The sequence below is a fragment of the Danio rerio genome, chromosome 4 (genome assembly GCF_049306965.1).
Source record: "Danio rerio strain Tuebingen ecotype United States chromosome 4, GRCz12tu, whole genome shotgun sequence".
Lineage (NCBI taxonomy): Eukaryota > Metazoa > Chordata > Actinopteri > Cypriniformes > Danionidae > Danio > Danio rerio.
The window spans coordinates 58,747,871-58,757,590 of record NC_133179.1 but is presented as its reverse complement, the minus strand read 5'-3'; the positions used below and the strand labels follow the sequence as shown (position 1 = coordinate 58,757,590).

The 9,720-nt window shown below is 41.0% G+C and overlaps 1 protein-coding gene and 27 non-coding genes across 28 annotated transcripts in view; all 28 read right to left on the bottom strand.

Annotated features, from left to right (window-relative positions):
- Positions 1 to 119, bottom strand: LOC137492015 (5S ribosomal RNA). Its single transcript, XR_011011987.2, has one exon. It is a non-coding gene; the product is annotated as a 5S ribosomal RNA (ribosomal RNA).
- Positions 1 to 9,720, bottom strand: part of LOC100537530 (uncharacterized) — an 858,077-nt gene that overhangs the window by 460,810 nt on the left and 387,547 nt on the right. The window lies entirely within an intron of this gene.
- On the bottom strand, positions 178 to 296 carry LOC137494185 (5S ribosomal RNA). The gene has a single exon (XR_011014144.2). It is a non-coding gene; the product is annotated as a 5S ribosomal RNA (ribosomal RNA).
- On the bottom strand, positions 355 to 473 carry LOC137494184 (5S ribosomal RNA). Its single transcript, XR_011014143.1, has one exon. It is a non-coding gene; the product is annotated as a 5S ribosomal RNA (ribosomal RNA).
- LOC137493741 (5S ribosomal RNA) lies at positions 532 to 650 on the bottom strand. The gene has a single exon (XR_011013716.2). It is a non-coding gene; the product is annotated as a 5S ribosomal RNA (ribosomal RNA).
- On the bottom strand, positions 709 to 826 carry LOC137494183 (5S ribosomal RNA). The gene has a single exon (XR_011014142.2). It is a non-coding gene; the product is annotated as a 5S ribosomal RNA (ribosomal RNA).
- LOC137494182 (5S ribosomal RNA) lies at positions 885 to 1,003 on the bottom strand. Its single transcript, XR_011014141.1, has one exon. It is a non-coding gene; the product is annotated as a 5S ribosomal RNA (ribosomal RNA).
- Positions 1,062 to 1,180, bottom strand: LOC137494181 (5S ribosomal RNA). The gene has a single exon (XR_011014140.2). It is a non-coding gene; the product is annotated as a 5S ribosomal RNA (ribosomal RNA).
- LOC137493551 (5S ribosomal RNA) lies at positions 1,239 to 1,357 on the bottom strand. The gene has a single exon (XR_011013525.2). It is a non-coding gene; the product is annotated as a 5S ribosomal RNA (ribosomal RNA).
- On the bottom strand, positions 1,416 to 1,534 carry LOC137493929 (5S ribosomal RNA). Its single transcript, XR_011013904.2, has one exon. It is a non-coding gene; the product is annotated as a 5S ribosomal RNA (ribosomal RNA).
- On the bottom strand, positions 1,593 to 1,711 carry LOC137494180 (5S ribosomal RNA). The gene has a single exon (XR_011014139.1). It is a non-coding gene; the product is annotated as a 5S ribosomal RNA (ribosomal RNA).
- On the bottom strand, positions 1,770 to 1,888 carry LOC137494179 (5S ribosomal RNA). The gene has a single exon (XR_011014138.1). It is a non-coding gene; the product is annotated as a 5S ribosomal RNA (ribosomal RNA).
- Positions 1,947 to 2,065, bottom strand: LOC137494178 (5S ribosomal RNA). The gene has a single exon (XR_011014137.1). It is a non-coding gene; the product is annotated as a 5S ribosomal RNA (ribosomal RNA).
- On the bottom strand, positions 2,124 to 2,242 carry LOC137494177 (5S ribosomal RNA). Its single transcript, XR_011014136.1, has one exon. It is a non-coding gene; the product is annotated as a 5S ribosomal RNA (ribosomal RNA).
- Positions 2,301 to 2,419, bottom strand: LOC137493793 (5S ribosomal RNA). The gene has a single exon (XR_011013768.2). It is a non-coding gene; the product is annotated as a 5S ribosomal RNA (ribosomal RNA).
- On the bottom strand, positions 2,478 to 2,596 carry LOC137494176 (5S ribosomal RNA). Its single transcript, XR_011014135.1, has one exon. It is a non-coding gene; the product is annotated as a 5S ribosomal RNA (ribosomal RNA).
- On the bottom strand, positions 2,655 to 2,773 carry LOC137494174 (5S ribosomal RNA). The gene has a single exon (XR_011014133.1). It is a non-coding gene; the product is annotated as a 5S ribosomal RNA (ribosomal RNA).
- LOC137494173 (5S ribosomal RNA) lies at positions 2,832 to 2,950 on the bottom strand. Its single transcript, XR_011014132.1, has one exon. It is a non-coding gene; the product is annotated as a 5S ribosomal RNA (ribosomal RNA).
- Positions 3,009 to 3,127, bottom strand: LOC137494172 (5S ribosomal RNA). Its single transcript, XR_011014131.1, has one exon. It is a non-coding gene; the product is annotated as a 5S ribosomal RNA (ribosomal RNA).
- Positions 3,186 to 3,304, bottom strand: LOC137493922 (5S ribosomal RNA). The gene has a single exon (XR_011013897.2). It is a non-coding gene; the product is annotated as a 5S ribosomal RNA (ribosomal RNA).
- Positions 3,363 to 3,481, bottom strand: LOC137494163 (5S ribosomal RNA). The gene has a single exon (XR_011014130.1). It is a non-coding gene; the product is annotated as a 5S ribosomal RNA (ribosomal RNA).
- LOC141382828 (5S ribosomal RNA) lies at positions 3,540 to 3,658 on the bottom strand. The gene has a single exon (XR_012403768.1). It is a non-coding gene; the product is annotated as a 5S ribosomal RNA (ribosomal RNA).
- On the bottom strand, positions 3,717 to 3,835 carry LOC137494033 (5S ribosomal RNA). Its single transcript, XR_011014008.2, has one exon. It is a non-coding gene; the product is annotated as a 5S ribosomal RNA (ribosomal RNA).
- LOC137494152 (5S ribosomal RNA) lies at positions 3,894 to 4,012 on the bottom strand. The gene has a single exon (XR_011014127.2). It is a non-coding gene; the product is annotated as a 5S ribosomal RNA (ribosomal RNA).
- Positions 4,071 to 4,189, bottom strand: LOC137494141 (5S ribosomal RNA). Its single transcript, XR_011014116.1, has one exon. It is a non-coding gene; the product is annotated as a 5S ribosomal RNA (ribosomal RNA).
- LOC137494130 (5S ribosomal RNA) lies at positions 4,248 to 4,366 on the bottom strand. The gene has a single exon (XR_011014105.2). It is a non-coding gene; the product is annotated as a 5S ribosomal RNA (ribosomal RNA).
- Positions 4,425 to 4,543, bottom strand: LOC137495208 (5S ribosomal RNA). Its single transcript, XR_011015127.2, has one exon. It is a non-coding gene; the product is annotated as a 5S ribosomal RNA (ribosomal RNA).
- Positions 4,602 to 4,720, bottom strand: LOC137493938 (5S ribosomal RNA). The gene has a single exon (XR_011013913.2). It is a non-coding gene; the product is annotated as a 5S ribosomal RNA (ribosomal RNA).

The following is a 9,720-nucleotide window of genomic DNA, read 5'->3' as shown; positions in this document are numbered from 1 at the left end:
AGCTTACAGCACCTGGTATTCCCAGGCGGTCTCCCATCCAAGTACTAACCGGGCCCGACCCTGCTTTACTTCCGAGTTCAGATGAGATCGGGCATTTCCAGGGTGRTATGGCCGTAAGCGAAAGAGGATGTCAAGCGTTGGCTATTTAAATCAGCTGCCAAATGAAGCACTTCGAAAAGCTTACAGCACCTGGTATTCCCAGGCGGTCTCCCATCCAAGTACTAACCGGGCCCGACCCTGCTTTACTTCCGAGTTCAGATGAGATCGGGCATTTCCAGGGTGGTATGGCCGTAAGCGAAAGAGGATGTCAAGCGTTGGCTTTTTAAATCAGCTGCCAAATGAAGCACTTCGAAAAGCTTACAGCACCTGGTATTCCCAGGCGGTCTCCCATCCAAGTACTAACCAGGCCCGACCCTGCTTTACTTCCGAGTTCAGATGAGATCGGGCATTTCCAGGGTGGTATGGCCGTAAGCGAAAGAGGATGTCAAGCGTTGGCTATTTAAATCAGCTGCCAAATGAAGCACTTCGAAAAGCTTACAGCACCTGGTATTCCCAGGCGGTCTCCCATCCAAGTACTAACCAGGCCCGACCCTGCTTTACTTCCGAGTTCAGATGAGATCGGGCATTTCCAGGGTGGTATGGCCGTAAGCGAAAGAGGATGTCAAGCGTTGGCTATTTAAATCAGCTGCCAAATGAAGCACTTCGAAAAGCTTACAGCACCTGGTATTCCCAGGCGGTCTCCCATCCAAGTACTAACCAGGCCCGACCCTGCTTTACTTCCGAGTTCAGATGAGATCGGGCATTTCCAGGGTGGTATGGCGTAAGCGAAAGAGGATGTCAAGCGTTGGCTATTTAAATCAGCTGCCAAATRAAGCACTTCGAAAAGCTTACAGCACCTGGTATTCCCAGGCGGTCTCCCATCCAAGTACTAACCAGGCCCGACCCTGCTTTACTTCCGAGTTCAGATGAGATCGGGCATTTCCAGGGTGGTATGGCCGTAAGCGAAAGAGGATGTCAAGCGTTGGCTATTTAAATCAGCTGCCAAATGAAGCACTTCGAAAAGCTTACAGCACCTGGTATTCCCAGGCGGTCTCCCATCCAAGTACTAACCAGGSCCGACCCTGCTTTACTTCCGAGTTCAGATGAGATCGGGCATTTCCAGGGTGGTATGGCCGTAAGCGAAAGAGGATGTCAAGCGTTGGCTATTTAAATCAGCTGCCAAATGAAGCACTTCGAAAAGCTTACAGCACCTGGTATTCCCAGGCGGTCTCCCATCCAAGTACTAACCAGGCCCGACCCTGCTTTACTTCCGAGTTCAGATGAGATCGGGCATTTCCAGGGTGGTATGGCCGTAAGCGAAAGAGGATGTCAAGCGTTGGCTATTTAAATCAGCTGCCAAATGAAGCACTTCGAAAAGCTTACAGCACCTGGTATTCCCAGGCGGTCTCCCATCCAAGTACTAACCAGGCCCGACCCTGCTTTACTTCCGAGTTCAGATGAGATCGGGCATTTCCAGGGTGGTATGGCCGTAAGCGAAAGAGGATGTCAAGCGTTGGCTATTTAAATCAGCTGCCAAATGAAGCACTTCGAAAAGCTTACAGCACCTGGTATTCCCAGGCGGTCTCCCATCCAAGTACTAACCAGGCCCGACCCTGCTTTACTTCCGAGTTCAGATGAGATCGGGCATTTCCAGGGTGGTATGGCCGTAAGCGAAAGAGGATGTCAAGCGTTGGCTATTTAAATCAGCTGCCAAATGAAGCACTTCGAAAAGCTTACAGCACCTGGTATTCCCAGGCGGTCTCCCATCCAAGTACTAACCAGGCCCGACCCTGCTTTACTTCCGAGTTCAGATGAGATCGGGCATTTCCAGGGTGGTATGGCCGTAAGCGAAAGAGGATGTCAAGCGTTGGCTATTTAAATCAGCTGCCAAATGAAGCACTTCGAAAAGCTTACAGCACCTGGTATTCCCAGGCGGTCTCCCATCCAAGTACTAACCAGGCCCGACCCTGCTTTACTTCCGAGTTCAGATGAGATCGGGCATTTCCAGGGTGGTATGGCCGTAAGCGAAAGAGGATGTCAAGCGTTGGCTATTTAAATCAGCTGCCAAATGAAGCACTTCGAAAAGCTTACAGCACCTGGTATTCCCAGGCGGTCTCCCATCCAAGTACTAACCAGGCCCGACCCTGCTTTACTTCCGAGTTCAGATGAGATCGGGCATTTCCAGGGTGGTATGGCCGTAAGCGAAAGAGGATGTCAAGCGTTGGCTATTTAAATCAGCTGCCAAATGAAGCACTTCGAAAAGCTTACAGCACCTGGTATTCCCAGGCGGTCTCCCATCCAAGTACTAACCAGGCCCGACCCTGCTTTACTTCCGAGTTCAGATGAGATCGGGCATTTCCAGGGTGGTATGGCCGTAAGCGAAAGAGGATGTCAAGCGTTGGCTATTTAAATCAGCTGCCAAATGAAGCACTTCGAAAAGCTTACAGCACCTGGTATTCCCAGGCGGTCTCCCATCCAAGTACTAACCAGGCCCGACCCTGCTTTACTTCCGAGTTCAGATGAGATCGGGCATTTCCAGGGTGGTATGGCCGTAAGCGAAAGAGGATGTCAAGCGTTGGCTATTTAAATCAGCTGCCAAATGAAGCACTTCGAAAAGCTTACAGCACCTGGTATTCCCAGGCGGTCTCCCATCCAAGTACTAACCAGGCCCGACCCTGCTTTACTTCCGAGTTCAGATGAGATCGGGCATTTCCAGGGTGGTATGGCCGTAAGCGAAAGAGGATGTCAAGCGTTGGCTATTTAAATCAGCTGCCAAATGAAGCACTTCGAAAAGCTTACAGCACCTGGTATTCCCAGGCGGTCTCCCATCCAAGTACTAACCAGGCCCGACCCTGCTTTACTTCCGAGTTCAGATGAGATCGGGCATTTCCAGGGTGGTATGGCCGTAAGCGAAAGAGGATGTCAAGCGTTGGCTATTTAAATCAGCTGCCAAATGAAGCACTTCGAAAAGCTTACAGCACCTGGTATTCCCAGGCGGTCTCCCATCCAAGTACTAACCAGGCCCGACCCTGCTTTACTTCCGAGTTCAGATGAGATCGGGCATTTCCAGGGTGGTATGGCCGTAAGCGAAAGAGGATGTCAAGCGTTGGCTATTTAAATCAGCTGCCAAATGAAGCACTTCGAAAAGCTTACAGCACCTGGTATTCCCAGGCGGTCTCCCATCCAAGTACTAACCAGGCCCGACCCTGCTTTACTTCCGAGTTCAGATGAGATCGGGCATTTCCAGGGTGGTATGGCCGTAAGYGAAAGAGGATGTCAAGCGTTGGCTATTTAAATCAGCTGCCAAATGAAGCACTTCGAAAAGCTTACAGCACCTGGTATTCCCAGGCGGTCTCCCATCCAAGTACTAACCAGGCCCGACCCTGCTTTACTTCCGAGTTCAGATGAGATCGGGCATTTCCAGGGTGGTATGGCCGTAAGCGAAAGAGGATGTCAAGCGTTGGCTATTTAAATCAGCTGCCAAATGAAGCACTTCGAAAAGCTTACAGCACCTGGTATTCCCAGGCGGTCTCCCATCCAAGTACTAACCAGGCCCGACCCTGCTTTACTTCCGAGTTCAGATGAGATCGGGCATTTCCAGGGTGGTATGGCCGTAAGCGAAAGAGGATGTCAAGCGTTGGCTATTTAAATCAGCTGCCAAATGAAGCACTTCGAAAAGCTTACAGCACCTGGTATTCCCAGGCGGTCTCCCATCCAAGTACTAACCGGGCCCGACCCTGCTTTACTTCCGAGTTCAGATGAGATCGGGCATTTCCAGGGTGGTATGGCCGTAAGCGAAAGAGAATGTCAAGCGTTGGCTATTTAAATCAGCTGCCAAATGAAGCACTTCGAAAAGCTTACAGCACCTGGTATTCCCAGGCGGTCTCCCATCCAAGTACTAACCAGGCCCGACCCTGCTTTACTTCCGAGTTTAGATGAGATCGGGCATTTCCAGGGTGGTATGGCCGTAAGCGAAAGAGGATGTCAAGCGTTGGCTATTTAAATCAGCTGCCAAATGAAGCACTTCGAAAAGCTTACAGCACCTGGTATTCCCAGGCGGTCTCCCATCCAAGTACTAACCAGGCCCGACCCTGCTTTACTTCCGAGTTCAGATGAGATCGGGCATTTCCAGGGTGGTATGGCCGTAAGCGAAAGAGGATGTCAAGCGTTGGCTATTTAAATCAGCTGCCAAATGAAGCACTTCGAAAAGCTTACAGCACCTGGTATTCCCAGGCGGTCTCCCATCCAAGTACTAACCGGGCCCGACCCTGCTTTACTTCCGAGTTCAGATGAGATCGGGCATTTCCAGGGTGGTATGGCCGTAAGCGAAAGAGGATGTCAAGCGTTGGCTATTTAAATCAGCTGCCAAATGAAGCACTTCGAAAAGCTTACAGCACCTGGTATTCCCAGGCGGTCTCCCATCCAAGTACTAACCGGGCCCGACCCTGCTTTACTTCCGAGTTCAGATGAGATCGGGCATTTCCAGGGTGGTATGGCCGTAAGCGAAAGAGGATGTCAAGCGTTGGCTATTTAAATCAGCTGCCAAATGAAGCACTTCGAAAAGCTTACAGCACCTGGTATTCCCAGGCGGTCTCCCATCCAAGTACTAACCGGGCCCGACCCTGCTTTACTTCCGAGTTCAGATGAGATCGGGCATTTCCAGGGTGGTATGGCCGTAAGCGAAAGAGGATGTCAAGCGTTGGCTATTTAAATCAGCTGCCAAATGAAGCACTTCGAAAAGCTTACAGCACCTGGTATTCCCAGGCGGTCTCCCATCCAAGTACTAACCAGGCCCGACCCTGCTTTACTTCCGAGTTCAGATGAGATCGGGCATTTCTTTTTTTTTTTTTTTTTTTTTTTTTTTATTGAACCAATTTCGATTACATTCTTTTACAGTAAATCATAATAAAACAGACATTAAAAGATCATTTCATATTCAAAAACATTAAAAATGTGGTAGTTTCCAGTTCATTTCTTTAAAAACTTGACATGCCTTGTCCGTCAGAATTTTGTGCAGCTCACTCAAAATGTTCTCATTTTTATGATATACATACAGTTTTTCCACATATCTCTCCATTTTCCTCTTAAAAATTCCCCATACATCCATTACCATTTTCTCTTTTTTTGCCACAATTCTCCTTTCCCACATTGCATTTTTCATCAGCATTATACATAGGTTTACTATTTTCTTATTTTCATTGTTCTTATTCCATCCCAACATCACTACTCTGTTCCATTCTGTTTCATTTTCATCCCAGTCTCCAAGTAGTCCTTTAATTAAAACTTTACAATCTTTTAAAAAACCTTCCAATTCTTGACAATATAAAAACATGTGTAAAAAACCCTCTTCTTCTTTTTGACATACTTTACACATTCCACTTTGTTCCATCCCTATCTTGTTTAAAATGACATCAGAAAAGATTGCTTTGTGCCTTATTAAAAATTCTAGACATTCGACTTTTGTTTCCACATACCTTCCTTTCATGTTTCCCCATATTTCATTTGCTTTTACATTTTTGTATTTCTCTATCCAGTATTTGTTTGCTGTTGGTTCTTTAAAAACATTCTCTCTAAAAAAACAATAAATATTTTTCACAGTACATTCATTAAAATTGCCTATTTTTTCACCTGTTTTCACATACACTTCTTTTGTTTCTTTTTCTTTTTCAAAATTTTCTATGCTTCTTATCCATTCTTTTGGAATTGCCTGTTTAATTATGTCAAGATTTTTCTCAATTTCCTTTCTGTTGTATTCCTCTTTCGCCTCCTCCATTGTGTCTATAACATATTGTTCAGTTAAAAAGCCTTCTTTAAATTCATATAAAATGTCCCGCACTTTTAAAATCCCAACTTCTATCCATTTCTTATAGTATAAAACCTTCCCTTGACTTAAAATGTTATTGTTCAAGAAAAGAGGTTGGTTTAAAATGTTTTCCCTTCCATGTGGACTATATTCCACTTGTTTTAAAAAATTCCCCCACGCACTTAAAATTTCTCTATAAAATTCAGGTAAGTTTTCTGTCATCCAAGCTTTTGTTTTCATCCATAAAATCCCATCTCCCATGTTAAAATTACCACATTTGTTTAAAAAATATTTCATTGTTTTTTTCCACTCTGCTTTGTTTTCTTTTTCTAGATACTTTTTTATTCTTTTCACTCTTAAACTATTTTTTCTTTGTTCTACATCTATTAAACCCAGACCACCTTTGTCTATTTCCCCTACGACTGTATTAAAAGCAATCCTTGGTGGCTTACCTCCCCATAAAAAATCTGTAAAACATTTTTTCAACCTCTTTTCTATCCACATTGGCATTTCTAAAACATATAAAACATGCCACAATTTAGACTCCATTAAAACATTTAAAATTAAAACTTTTCCTTTTAATGTTAGTGTTCTTAGTTTCCAGTAATTTAACCTCCTTTCTATATCTGTTAAAAGACCTTCCCACATCTTATCTCTCGCTGTTCTGGCATCTTTCCCCATTAAAACCCCTAAAATCTTGATTTCTTCTACTTCTTTGAAATTGGTGCATTCTGCTAAATCTGTTTCCTTTCCAAACTTCATATAAACCGTTTTGTCTTCATTTACTTTACTCCCCGATCCTTTACAAAATTGTTGTACTATTTTCATGGCTTTTTTCACACTCTCTTTTCCTTTTACTATTAATGTAGTGTCATCTGCATATTGAAACATTTTTTTATTTACTTTATTTTCTTCAATCTCAATTCCTTTAATTTTTTCTTCTTCGTTGATAGCTAAGCCCAGGGGTTCTGCCACAAGTGAATATAAAAGTGCTGACAGAGGGCATCCTTGTCTTATCGATCTTGTTATTTTAAAACATTCTGTTAAAAAGCCATTACATTTTATTTTTGTTAAAATACCCTTATACAAAATCTTTATCCATTTTCTAAAAACTTCTCCAAAACCAAACTTTTTGAGTACTTTGAATAAAAACTGGTGTTCAACTCTATCAAAAGCTTTTTCAAAATCCAGACTTATTATATATCCTTCCTCTTTTTTCTCCTTCATATATTCTATGATGTCTTTTATGCTCATTGTTATGTCTGCTATGTCTCTTCCTTTTATCGCATAGGCCTGTGTTGTTTTAATTATTTTTGGCATCACTTCTTTTAATCTATTTGCTAAAATTTTTGTTAAAATCTTCAAATCTGTGTTTAACATTGTGATTGGTCTGTAATTTTTTAACAATGTCTTTTCTCCTTTTTTGTGTATTAATTTCATTAATCCCATTCCCATTCTTTCATTTAGCTCTTCTTTTTGCAGTATTTCCTTAAAAACGTCAGTTAAAATCGGAATTAAAATTTCTTTAAAACATACATAAAATTCACTATTTAAACCATCTATTCCTGGACTTTTCTTTTTGTTCAAGCTTTCTATTGCTTTTCTTATTTCTTCTTCCCCTATTTCTTGGTCGCATTCTTTTTTATCCTCTTCATCTATTTTTGTTTTTATCTGTTTTAATAATTTTGACATTTGTACTTCATCAACTCCCTGTGTTTTAAATAACTCCTCATAGTATTTTTTGATTTCTTTTAAAATTTCTTCATTTCCTTCTATGCTTTCTCCTTTTGCCCCTTGTATTATCTTGATTGTTTCTGCTTTTGCTTTTTGTCTTTCTAAATCAAAGAAGAACTTTGTGCATTTTTCTCCCTCTACTACATATTTTGCTTTGCTTCTTAGTCTAGCTCCTTCATATTTCTTTTCTTCTATTTCTTTCAGTTTTCCCTCCATTTCTTTTATTTTTTGAATGTCTTTTTCATTTTTTTCTAGTTCTATTTCTAAGTTTTCTTTGATTGTCTTTTCTTTGTGTCTTTTATTCTTTTGTATTATTCTACAGAATGTTAATGTAGATTTTTTAATCAGAAATTTGACATTTTCCCACCATAGTCTTTTGTCTTCATTATAGATCTGGTTTTCTTTTTCTTTTTCTATTATTTCTTTTACTTTTTTAACATAGTCTTCGTTTTTTAAAATTTCACTATTTAATGTCCATACCCCTGGGCCTCTTTGTATTTCTTCTGTATTAAAATTAAAAAATACAAATTTATGGTCACTTAAAACAGTTTCATCGTAGCTTATTTTTTCTATATAAATTTCTATATTTCTTGTGCATAACACATAGTCTATTCTCGATTGGTTTACAAAATTCCCTACTATTTGTCTTCTAGGAAACTCCTTTTTCTTCCCATTTCTTTCTCTCCAAATGTCTATCATTCCTTTTTCCTCTATTAGTGATTTTAGTTCTTTCCTTCCCGTGTCTGATTTAAAAACCATACCTTCTGTTATGTCCTGTCTGCTAAAAACAGTGTTAAAATCCCCACATACTATTATTTGTTTATAGTTTTTTAAAAACCTTCTTAATATGTTAAAAAAGCTTTTCTTTTCACTCTCTTCATTTGGTGCATGCACATTAACTAAAATAATATCTTTCCCTTCATATTTTATTTCTAAGATCATACATTTTCCTTGTTTGTCTTTATATATTACTTTACTCATTTGCAGTGCATTCTTCTTTATTAAAATTGCTACTCCTCTCCCAGCTTTCGTATCTCCATTACTATAATAAAAGTCCCCATCCCATTCTTTTTTATATATGTCCATCACCTCATTTTTCCAATTTGTTTCTTGTAAAATAATTATTTCTTCTCTTTTACATTTTTCCTTTACATTCTTAAATTTTCTTAAGTCCATTAAACCTCTTGCATTAAAAGACACGCAATTTAAAACCATTAAAAGAAGGAAAAAGGAAATAAAAACCGTCATCTTAGTCCTCTTCTTCTCCCAAACCTCTCAAAGAATCATATCTGTTGTGGCTTTTCAGTTGTCCTTTTTTCAAACCCTTTTTTCTTGCAGTTTCTAATTTTGATAAAACTTTTGCTGATCGTCTTGTTTGTCTTTTCTCAAGTTTGTCTTTTTCTACTTCCTCCTCATGTTTTCCAGTCTCTCTGTCCGTTCCTTTGCTTTGTTCTTTAAGATCCTCTTTTTCAATTACATCCAAAACGTTTTTGAAGCTAGAAGTTATGTCCATTGGTGTCCATGCTACCTCCTCTTCATGCTCTATTTGTTGACTGTCTGTTTCTGTTTCTTTTTCCTTTTCTTTTTTTGCATTCTCCTCCTTCAATGTTATTTCCTCTGTTGTAGTTTGTATTGTTTGTGTCGTTGTTTGTTCCTCTTCATTACTTTCCTTTTCACTGTTTCCTTCATGCATTTGCCCACTCACCTGGATCTCATCCTCCTCCTCCTCTTCCTCCATCCAACATTCACACTTACTTAAATAGTTCTGGCAGTCCGGGCACTTAATAGCATCGCAGTCTCTGGCAAAATGTCCCCTTTCCTCACATTTATGGCATTTAAAGTCTGGGCAATCTTTGACCATATGGTCAGGGCTCATGCACAGCCTACAAGTCTTAACCTGGTGGCTGTGCATCACCCTAAAATATTGCTGACCTTCTGCCGTTTCCAGTCTTGTGCTGTAAGGGAGAGATATCACTTCTCTGGGGAATCTCACTTTGAGATATCGAGTTCCATCTTCTATTTCTGTGCCCGGATATACCCTTCTTTTAATTTTTGTTATGGGAAATACTCCCCAGCCTTCTAATTTATCTAATATTAATTGATCATCCAGGTAAGCGGGCAAATGCATGAAGGAAACCACGTAG